This window comes from Triturus cristatus, chromosome 1_2 (assembly GCF_964204655.1).
Source record: "Triturus cristatus chromosome 1_2, aTriCri1.1, whole genome shotgun sequence".
In the NCBI taxonomy this organism is placed as follows: Eukaryota; Metazoa; Chordata; class Amphibia; order Caudata; family Salamandridae; genus Triturus; species Triturus cristatus.
In genome coordinates this window covers 39,044,465-39,056,726 of record NC_140580.1, presented here as the reverse complement: position 1 = coordinate 39,056,726, position 12,262 = coordinate 39,044,465, and the positions used below count along the sequence as shown (strand labels likewise).

At 40.2% G+C, this 12,262-nt stretch overlaps 1 long non-coding RNA gene across 1 annotated transcript; it reads right to left on the bottom strand.

Annotated features, from left to right (window-relative positions):
• Positions 1–5,472: 5,472 nt before the first annotated feature.
• Positions 5,473–11,448, bottom strand: LOC146866702 (uncharacterized). The gene is made up of 4 exons (XR_014960479.1): positions 11,348–11,448; positions 10,933–11,037; positions 10,787–10,811; positions 5,473–10,341 (listed from the first exon to the last, which is right to left on the bottom strand). It is a non-coding gene; the product is annotated as an uncharacterized LOC146866702 (long non-coding RNA).
• Between the last annotated feature and the right edge of the window lie 814 nt (positions 11,449–12,262).

Here is a 12,262-nt window from a genome sequence, read left to right as displayed (position 1 = left end):
TCTAAGGCCTTAGGCATCCAGCGTAAAGCCAGCAAAACATTAACCTATTGGAGCTTCAGGCTACCCATTTGGCGCTTTGGCTTTTCCTGTCATTTGTTTGAGGGAGGCTGGTGCAGGTCCTCACAGGCAACAAGCCCACCATGTGATACTGCAATAAACAGGGCAGAGTCTGGTCTTGGGCCCTGTGCCAAGAAGCTTTATATCTCTATAGAAAGTTGGAGCAGCAGAAAATCTTTCTAGTAGCCATTTTCCTGGAAGCATCTGCATTCCAAGGTGGCATAGGGCAGATTTGATCAATGGGGAGAGCCCTGGCAAGATCTTTTGATCTTTTTGCCTTTTGTAAGAAACTGGCTCTATATATACTACAACAAAATGAGGTATAGTGTGTATAGAGTCCAAGTGACCCCAGAGGTAGGCAGAGGTTAAATTTAGATAGAGCCTTACTCTCTAATTGTGGTAGAGTGGTCAGGAAGTAAGGCAGTATCAGAGGACAGTGTTAAGCATTTGATGTACACACTCAGTCAGCAAATGAATTCAAACACTCAATAACTGAACTCTAGGCCAATTGTGTTTGTATAAACATATTTACTGTTGTTTTATTTTTTAGAACCAAGCAAGCCTGGCACAGGTAAGCATTAAGTACTTTTCAGTAATAAGTTACTCAATATAGAACAGTATGAAAATGCAATAGCAATTGTACTTTGCACATGTTGGCTGAATTGCCCTTTTTTAATGTAATTTTTAATTGTATACTGATTTGAATCCAACCACTGTTTTATTCTGTTACATCGTTTTATATTTTTAAAACTACCTGCCTAGCACTGCTCTGTTGAGCTCGAACTCTTACTCCCGAACTACTGTGAGATTCTGACGGGGGCGGGTGGCAGCTAATTCCGGTTTCTCCAGCACGCCACCTAGAGCTGCCATCTTGGGGAAGGGCGCGCTCTAGTCTCTGTGGCTGCTGAGTTGTTAAGAGATTTAATGGCTGATAGAATTTCTTCTGTTTTTGGTTAATTGAGGAACCTTAGGCAAACCGCATTTAGATAAAAAAAATAATCAATTAAGCAAGGGTCATCAAATTTAGGTTTATTATATAGGGCAGCATAATAATTTAAGAATTCATTAACAATATCTTTTTGTGATAATGCAATTTTCCCATTGGGGCTATGAATTGAATTTATTTGCGTTTTATCTTTTTTAATACGTAAATAGTTGGCCAAAAGCCGGCCAGATCTGTTAACATTAAAACAGACCTTTGCTTTTGACTTACAGAGTTGTATACCCGCTCTTTTGCTTAAGATTCAATTGCACTCATATCGGAGTTTTTGTAATTTCAGCCTATATTGAGGGTCATTGGAGGTGATAAAAAGTCTCTCAAATTTTGCAATTTGTTTATCTAGTTCCTTAATTTTGTCATTGAAAATTTTGTTTTCAAGTGCCATAAGAGAAATGGATGCCCCCGATATGATCGATTTACCATAGATGTAGAGCCTTCTGGGTTGATTTGGAAGTAATCTTGAAATGCATTTAAAACTTTTGGTGTATATTGTCCATTGAGGACAATGCTAGTATTCTTGCGCCATCTGGATTGAATTTAAAAATTTGAGTTAAGTTGTAGAACCATGGAAATCAAAGCATGATCCGAAATATCAATATTGCAAATAGTAGGAGTAACAACTGAATTAATTGTCGAGAAGTTAAAAAATGATCTAGTCTTGAGTATTAGTTATGTGGGTTAGAGAAAAAGGTAAACATTTTTTCCGTAGGAAAATGTAATCGCCAGATAGCCACCAATTTTGTAGTTTTAAAAAAAGATTTGAGAGTAAAAAATGCTTTAAGTGGCCGAAATTTTGTGAGAGAAGATCTATCTAATAAAGAATCAAATATGAGGTTGAAATCCTCTCCAACTATAAGAGGGACGTTGCCCAACTCGAGAACTGCAGTAGTTAAATTGTACCAGAAATTATGATCATCAACTGTTGGACCATACACATTAAGTAAATACATAACTGTATCATGAATTTTAACTTTTGCTATGACATATCTACCTTCTGAATCCGAAGATTTACTAAACATTTGACAATGTAACCCACAGCAGGAGAAGATATAATAGAATCAACCCACTTTTTTTCATAAAATTCAAAACTTTGGGGTCTATTAGGATGGCAGTCAGAAAATCACCTCGACCGCCATGGTAGCGGGAAACGACCGCCCGCCAGGACCGCGGCATAACCTCCGATCCAATTAGCATGCTCCGCAGTCGAAATCCGACAGCGCCGATACGATCGCGCCCTTTAACATTGCGGCGGTTGCTGCTGCCAGCAGCACCGCCACGATGTCAAAAGGAGCATGTCCTGCATATCCCTGCACTGTGTAGCAGGCACTGCACAGTGCTTGCCACCTGGTACAGGGACAAGCCCAGTGCACCCACACCCCCCAAACACATTTGCCAGAGACATTCTCTGCATGCCTTTCCATGGTGGTTAAACAGCAGCGGAAAGGCTGGCTACCGCCGGCTGAGCCTGGCCCTGCACCGGCCCCATTTTAGCAGTCCAGCTCCGCTCACCAGGAATGCATGCGGACTGCTATCGGAGGAAAAGTGGCAGGCGGAATTTCTCACCGCCGCGGCAATCACTGCCATGCTTTTATGACCGGCGGTTTGCCGAGTTGCGATCACGGACAGATGTCCGTTCGCCATCCTAATAGACCCCTAAGTCTTCATAATGTGTGTCTTGTATGAAACAAATATCCGCCTTACAATTACCTAAATAATCTAGACTTTTTGTACGTTTTATAGGGTGTCGTAAACCTTTGACATTCAAGGAGACTATTTTAACGTTGTGAACATTAGCCAGAGCAAAGTAGAAAAGATACAACTAAGAAGAAGAGGAAAAGTTGGAGGAGAAAAACAAAAAAAATAGTAGCTCTAGAAAAGGGTAGTAGGGAAAAATAGGGAAAAAAGAAGAAACAAACAAACATAGAGAAAACGACAACAATTAAACATTAATATTAAATTTAAAACTCACACACGCTTTGTAAGCATGACCGAACCATTGGAGCCCTGTGAGGAAATAAACAGTTAAATTAGACAGAAAAACATATTAAAGTTCAAGTAGCAGAATCATGTGTATCCATAGAGTGCTGTGAATGTTGATCCAGAAATATTCGTAAATCTTCAGAAGGACTTCGAAAAATTATCTTTCCAAATTCGCATTGTTGAAGGATCAAAAAGACCATACTTAAATCCAAGACTTCTTAACCATGGACGAATGTCAGTGAATTCCTTGTGAGTCTTAACAGTATCTTTAGCAAAGTCTTGGTGGATAAAAGTTATTACCATTGACCATCAAAGAAGGAATTACACGTGCTGCTTTCCTTATCAAGACTAAATGATGGTGACATAAAACCTTGAAAATCATTTGTCTCGGTTTTGTGTGGTGAGGATTACGATGAGAAGGAATCCTATGAGCTTTATCTACTTCAAATTTCTCAGGAAATTTGATGCGCAAAAGACCAGGTATCAAATTCTCCAAATATAATCTACAATCAGAACCTTCTACGTCTTCTGGTAAATTAAAAATGCGTAGGTTGTACTGGCTGTTATGATTTTCCAAATCCAGAAGAAGACCAGACAATAGACATATTTTTGCTGCAAGCGGTGAAAAGGCATACATTTTAACTTTATTGTCTTGGATTTTCATGGCATTGACAGAAATCTTCATTGACATACTAGCCATATCTTTGCGCACAATTTTAATCTCTGATGCTATAGTATCAGTGCTAGAGCGAATTGCCTGAATCTCATCAAGTATTAAAGTTTAGGAAGGTTTACTAGATTCCACAACTTTAGATTTAACAGGAGGAGGAGAAATAGTTTGTTTCCTCTTGTTATGTGGAGTTTGTACATTTTTATTCTCCATCTGTCCAAAAATAAAAATTAAGCAGGCAAGTGGGAGTGGCTAGGCAAAATCCAGGCCCTTTCCTGGATGAAACTCCACACCCCTGACAGGAATTCTGGGCAGCACCTTGGTGGAGAGGTCGATGTAGAACCAGGAGGGAAGAGGAACAGCCTCTGATGCCGCGCAGAGCAGGAAAATCACCACAGCGGTTATTAAATTCTTTAAAACACTGCTGCCATCAATTAAAAAAGGATTCTGGATATTTTACGCCTGAAAATCGGCAAATACGGGCTAGTGCGATAAGGAGCTCACTGGGGGCAGTCATCTTCTTTTGCGTGCTTGCACGTTCTCAATGTCCAGTGGTGTCTAAACCTTAGAAACCGCTGCATATCACTTGCCACCTGCCCCTTACATACTCTGCAGTAATTAAAACTTGTAATCACTGTAGAGTAGCAAGAGCGCCAGCAAGTGGGACATGCAGTGGTTTCTAAAGTTCAGAAACCACTGGATATAACACACAGTGCCCTTACAACAATCTGCAGTGATTCAAAGTTCATTACTGCAGAGCATTCAAGGGCGCAGAGAAGTGTGCAGTGGTTTTCAAACTTTAAAAACCACTGGCATACTGTTATTCCACCGGTAGAGTGACAGAATGTAATTAATCAAGTCATTACAAGAATAACGCGAAATTACTAAAATTCTGCGGACTCCGCTGGCGGAAATAAAACCTCCGCCCAGTCTGAATACACAGGTCATAGGGTTCTGGCTGAGTTTTTCTTCTGGTCACAGGCAGGGCATTTCACCAACAGTGAAGGTCTTCTGACCGGAAAATAAAAAGATTTGTCAGAAAAAAGAAAACAAATGCTCCTGGTCCTTAAGGATGTTGAATAAGATCAATTTTAACAGCGTTTGACGTTTTCAGCAGTGAAAAAGTACAAAAAGATTGAGCTTAGTGCTCCAGTATCCTGTTGCCAGGAGGAGGAAAAAAGAACTGACCTGGCACCTGTGGGGCATGATGGGACTCAGGAAGAAGAGTGAAGATTTTAAAGGCACAGAGCTGGGTTTTGTTGCCTTTCATGGTGTAGCCTAACTGCTAACTTTGTCTCACATTTTCCTCCTTTTCCTTTCGCATAGGCAGTAAAAAATATACTAACGACTCACCTTTCATAATGTAGTGACTATTAACTTTAAAATGGAGGGCTTTTGCAAATGAAAAACAAATTAAATGTAACCATTTTCGTTTTTAATAGGCTGAAATATTTTTTCAATTAAGTGCAATTTACTACTGAAAAGATTTGCGCTGGTTAACATAAGTAAATTTTTTAAAAATATAGTTTTAGCAAAGTGATAGGGGAATCCAGAATGTGGGCCAGAGAATTCAGTGTTTAGGATTATTGATAAGGAAATAATGGAAGAGAAGCTTAGAACTGACCTCTGCGGCTTTAATAAAATCAAAACTTTTCACAACAGTTATGAAAAATCGGCATTTTGAGACATTAAGGGCATAGATTACCATTACCATTATTGACTTTATTTTCAATCTCAGAGATTCAAAAAAGTACATCGCAGCACAGGTTCCATAAGAATTACATAAAATCCTTAAAATTTCATTAAAATGTTACACTACACAAGATACAGCAATTCATTTTCCTATTGATACAGAGTCATACATAAAAAGAAATATCTAAAAAAGTTCATTGCATTAACTTTCCCCGCCTGATCCACAGAACATAGAAAAAGCGAGAAATACCAAAAACTATTAATCTGCGGGTATCTGTAGACAATATCAAACGACAAGGAATCCGTGGGTCTAGAGAAATAATGCTAAATGCTAATACCTGCAAATCTGAATGCTTAAAGAAAACGAAAAACAGTCCTCATGGAGAGGACGAAGTCCCATCACCCACCGAGGTGGCATGCTTCATCATCTGGGGCCTCCTCTTAACCACACCTGGTGTGGTTAAGGAGCTACAACTCCTGCGTAGATGAGAGAGGAGGAGCTCGCGGATGTTTTCTTAAACTTAACACCCTAGATGGACCATTCTATACAGAAACTAAAGCTGCCTAACGTGTGGTGGAACAGCGTGAAAAGTGCAGTGTGAATGAATAGTGTATTAAAATTGACTATCTAAAGAAAATTATATTTATTCAGTATCCTTAGATGTCAAGAGATAAAAACATATGCAACAAAGAACAGAACAGGGTGAGAAAAATCTCAACCTAGACTAAATTGGAACGATACCACCAACAGAATTACCTACTCATCTAATAGTAAGTGGAACTGCAGGGGTTCTTATGAGTCACCCGTATTAAATCGGGGATAGTCGCCTCCACTCCTGGTGACAACTCAGGGCGTGAGGCAGCGCTCTGGCCGTCGCTACCCCGGGCGGTCTTCCTGGTTGTTCCAATTTAGTCTAGGTTGAGATTTTTCTCACCCTGTTCTGTTCTTTGTTGCAGTAGTAACAGTTGGTCCTGAAGAAAGCCATGATCACAGAGCATGATCGTTAATGGCTGAAACATGTTGACCATGTTTTTATCTCTTGACATTTAAGGATACTGAATAAATATAATTTTCTAGACCCACGGATTCCTTGTCGTTTGATATACAGCTATTAGGGGATTTTTTCCGTGCAGGTCTTTAAATTTCCCATTGACCCTCGTTTTTCCTACCGGTTTTTTGCGATCTGTAGACAATAGCCTCAAAATTTCAAGGTAATGACCCGGACCAACAGCTCTGCATAAAGGTATTATCCATTTCTTTCTCGGTAAGGTATAATAGGGACAGAAAAAGAGTAAATGAACAATAGATTCTGCTCAAGCTTTACACGCAGGGCATAGATCAGCTACTGGGGGACACATGCACCACCTGGAGCAGAAAAGATCAGTGGGTAGGGTCTTGTATCTAAACTGTAGAAAAAGCTTGCATGCCAGTCAAGGGGTAATTTCCTCTATTGATGTTTCAAAACGTGGAACACTTTAAAAAAATCTTTTGTTAGACCTTAGAAATGTTCTGTCAATTCCATTTGGAGTATTTTTTCCCAGTGCATTTTTTTCAACTTCTCCTTCGAGATGCTACTCATAGTTTCTGGGCTAGACCAGAAGCTTTCCATCCCTAGTCTCCCCAATAGATCACGCAGGCAAGAAAACCACCTTATTGATTATGCCTGGGGGAGTCTTAAGAGATCCTTCAGGGCATCACAGTAGGGATCCAACTCTTCTATCGTCCACAGCCTAAACCAAAATTGTAACATTTTATAATTTACTTTATGCTTTAGTTGTTTGTGAGCAATATCGAAGTAGAAGGGAATCAGGGGGTAACTGACAGGAAGGTCAACCAATGATCTAAGAAAACGGTTTTCTACTGTAGTTAAGGAAACTTTGGTACTCGAGCCCCAGAGCTCAGTACCATACAGTACCCCGCCCAAAACCTTAGTGTTATAAATTTCGAGGGCGCGAGCGATTTGCCTAGATACAGTCCTCCTATGAATTTTTACTTATGTGTGCACATTGTTGTATTAATTGTAGTTTTGATTTTTCCACCTGTGGGCACCAGTTAATAGATGGCGTGAGTTGGATACCCAAGTAGTCAAAAGCTTCGACCTGCTCCAAATTGGTACTACCGGTCCACATTGGCCTAGTCTTTGCTGCACTTCTACCCTTGTTAAAAATCATGAATTTAGTCTTTGTTTCATTTAGACTGAGCCCTCTTTCTTTACAAAACTTTAAAAAATCATTTAAAGGTTGCTGCAACCATTATGGAGATTTTGAGATTAAGAGGGCATCATCAGCAAACAGTAGTGCCGGAACTCTTCCGAACCCTATTTTTGGAGCATCACAGCCATCTCTATCTAAAAACTCAACAACCCCATTAATAAAAAGAGTAAAAAGGGTCGGTGCCAACACGCATCCTCGTCTCACTCCACGTTTGACTGGAAAGGTTTCAGTTACTTGACTGTTGGCAGCCCACCTAACCTGTGCTGAATTTTCTGAGAGTAATCAAATACATTTTTTAAAATATTGATTGGGAGGCCCATCTCAAGTAGCACCCTCCAAAGTTGTTTGCGTGGGACTAAATCGAATGCCGTACGCAAATCGACAAAGGCCATATAGAGTTTTCCACCTTTTACAGCTACTTCCTTCCAATAAATACAGATCAACTGAAACACATGGTCCAATGTGCTGATTTTGTAACGAAAGCCCGCCTGAAAGTCACTCAAAATGTTTGCTTCCTTTATCCAATTCTGAACCCTTCCTAAAACCTGCTTACAAAAGATTTTCTGAAGGGAATCAAGAAGGCTAATGGGCCTATAGTTCATAGGGGAAGATCTATCCCCCTTTTTTTTTTTGTTTTTAAATGGGCACTATTTCAGCTATCTGCCGGGAGGGTGGAATAGGGGCACCTGTCAAAATCAAGTTGGTAATCAGATTTATAATTAAACCCCACAGCATTTTGGGCATACAAAAAGACAGAGGACATTTGTGTAATGGCCCGAAAGGGGAGCACATAAAAAAATAATGACTAAATTAAGCCACCTGAAAGCGTTTAGGAGAAAACATGTGGACTAAACCTTGGAGAACTCAAATCACAATAGGTGATTAGAACAAGGACGGGTGGTCCAGTAAATTCAAAAAGGCTGAAAGGGCCGACAGATAACTTTTTTTTTCATGACACATTTTATTGGACTTTTATTGGCTTGTAACATGGTGGCCAACATGGCCAATAAAAACATTACAGTGCAGTAACACCCCATCACCCTCCCTCCACAAAACAAATGTATAATTAGCAGGTATACCGTTCCTACCATCGCAAAACAATAATCAACTTGGCACCATTCCAGGAGTACAACCGTGAGTTAGTGTATGTTAGGGGACAGGGGGCGGGGGGGTCATGATCATTCATTGAATTGTCGAATCTCTGTGTCAATAAGGGAATCCACTGATGGTGTTGGTGCCAAAACAATACCACTGTAGTGTGCCCATATCCGCTAGATCTTTGCATGTTTATGTGGACACCCCTGTGCTCAGAACACCGCTACCTCCATTCACATGCAATGGTCCATTCCCAGCTACAGTGCCGGGGACACATCTTGCCACAGACTTGCTGTATCCTGTCTGGCCAGGGTTAGGCCCAGGAAGAGTAAGTGCATTTTATATCTATTATCTCCAATGCCATCTGTGCTGTGAAGAAGTATAGTCTTTAAGTGGGAGGGAATCTCCCATTACAGCACCCTCTCCAAACAGGTCACTACCCCTCTCCAAAGGCTCATCAAGGACGCATACTCCCAGACTGTATGTATAAAGGTGCTGTCTGCTAATTCACACCTCAGACACCGCCGTGAGGCAATGTGCCATAAGTGACATCTAGTGAAGTAGACACTATGAAGAAATTTCAATTGAATAAGGCGCAACCTGGCCGATATCGCCTCTTCACGAGAGGCCATCAAAGCCTTGGTCCAATCGTCACTATCCAGTGGGGGTAGGTCCTCCAGCCAAGTCTGTCTCAATGCCGGGGGTGTGGAGGTACTATGTGTCACTAGTGTCGGATATACTTGCCTTATTTTATGATTGCCCAGGGCTCCTGTCAGTAATCTGCCCTCCAGTGGGTTGAATTCTGCCAGGTCCTGAAAGCCCTGTATGTAGGGAGTTATGGCAGGTTGTATTTAAAAATATCTATACAATTGTTGGTGGGTCAATTGAAAATCATTCTGCAATTCCTGAAAGGATTTATGGGTTGGGCCATGTGTGATATTCCCTAGGGTTGAGATGCCGATGGCATCCCACTGCGGGAATCCTGAAAGGGAAGCCACCTGAGTCATAAAGGTGTCATAGAGGAGTCATCTGGGTTAGTCTGGCCCACCACCCCATCCATTTCAATGTTTGCTTCTACAGTCGGAATACCGTTTGGGTTGCCCGAGGGATGTGCCTGCCTACCTAGCCACCATATAAGAAGTGTATAAGTGAGGCATCGCCCAGCGTTCTGTCATGTAGGCTGGGTCGGCCCATGGTACATACCACTATTCACTGATAAGGAGAAGGTGCGATAATGCGTAGTAGGAGTAAATGTCTGGGGCAGCAATGTTAAGAAATTGGGCACGTGGTATTGGGTATAGGTATTTTGGCGCCACTGAAAAGATTCACACATTAAATCTCCTATCGTCCAATTATTATGGCGGTGCTGTAAGGTGTGGAGAACCACAAACTCCACAAAAGAAAGCGTCAGCTAGCATATATTCAACTTATTCCCCAGCACACGCAAATTAATTTGTTTACGGTGTTCGCGTTTGTTAAAACAAATCACAACAAGCAACATGTAACAATGAATTGTAAATCCAATCTTCTCTCTTTTTCTTTTTATTCAAATAGGCCTTCACAATAGCTCCCAACAGCCAACACGTGTTTCGTCGCGTAAGGAATGTAGTCCCACGACTTTCTCAAGGCTGTACTGGTAAAAACATACAAAAGGCCGATGTATATAGTCAAAATTTTAAATAAAATACATTTAAGTCGTTTTAAGTTTAACACCATAGTAAATACTGTATGTTATGATAGAAAGGTGGACTGATCTTTATATAGAGTATTTCAAAGTTAAAAAACTCACGATATTGAGGGTGACTGTTGATAATAGCGATAATACAGTTGATTAATGCTATAACCCACATATAGATGGAGAGAACAAAAGGTTTAGCCTACTTAGATCAAACACCTTCGCCGTTAATATTAAATCTGCTAGTGAAACTTCTATTAAGTGCGCCACACCAAAGTGCATCTTAAGTCTTAACACGCATTCCGTGACGTGTGTCAGTTTTTTAGAAGTGCCTAATGTTTAGCTTGTAATTAAAGCATCCATAAAATCACACCATAACACCCTTTCAAGTACTAAAAAATACCTAATTCCTCCGTGTCTGTAAACTCCTAGAAGTAAAAGGAAAGAATGAGGAGGGGGTAGAACAAAAAACGTGTGTCAGTACGAACTAAATCCTCTGGTTATATCAGAAACTGCAATCATAACTCAGATAAAGACCCTGGTACCTACTCAATCTGTGGTGATAATTGCGGACCACAAAGGGTTTCTGTGTAGACGGTGTCAAAGCGAGTATCTCACTTTGTGCTTCTCAAGAACACGCCACTTTCAAGTATGCTGTAAAAGTTATATATACATATATACGTTTCTGAAATGTGTACAAAACCGACCGTAATAATACGAATATCCTATGGGTAGAGTATTTAATCTATAAAAGGCTAATCCTATCTTATCACTGTGATCGCGCTAAAAAGTATTAACATAAACGTAGCAGATCGCTACTCAATATTATTGTTTAAGACTATATAAGTAGTCCCATGTGCAAGCCATTCGATATAATAGGTATCCATATCACAGACTCCTCCGTGACAATGCTGCAATTTAGCTCGACTAACGTTACGTCAAGCCGTTAATGCCACTTTCTTACCTCTGGGTTTTTTCGTTAAACTTTGGACACCGCCATACGATCGTGAAAAACAATGCTAACCGAGTGCAGCAGCATGAATCGTATCCAACATCCGGCTACCTATAAACCGGAAGAAACACTCGCGACGACGTCAGTCGTCCGGCGTCATCTATATTTCACCAACATAGAAACAGGACTAGAATTGTACTGTTTCTCTCGATACTCGTGTAGTGGGAACATTGCCTTAAATCGAAGAAACGTTTCTCTTATCAAATACATAGACATCAACACTGATCACTATTATCCCAGGTGCCATTCATTTCACTATTCCCATTCATTGAAATAATTATCAGTCATTATGATTCTCTCATACTGATTCATTCCAATCTAAGTGTCGTGATTCATGTCCTCATAATACACCGCTCTAAAAACGGAAATGTGTGTTATTGCTGTTCACTTCACACGTGTTATTTCTATTTTAAATTATGTCCTCACGTCTCTCCATCCATTGAGGTCAGTACAGTAGTATAATTAAAATTGCAATTATTTTTGTAACATAACAATTACATATGGTTGAATCACAAAGCATATCGCGGAAGGCTGTGTATAAGATACAAAAAGACATATTGCATTCTTTTACTTATTGTGTTCATCTTTGTCAACATGTGGTTCTAAAGGCAATAATATAGCTAGAACATTTTTGGTATTGTAAGCTATATAACGCAATGGCATGCTATGGTCAGATGGTAGATCCTTTATTGTAATGTCAATACATGTTACTATAGTTTGTGAATCATATTTTTATCTATTCCAACAACCATCCTATCTGCCTAGGAAGTAGTGTAGTTCCTGATCGATGTTCAAACCACACTCCGTGCTCCTCAATTTTAAAATCCAAAAAGCTTCCTTTCTTCGTAGTGTCAGTTCTCTATTACT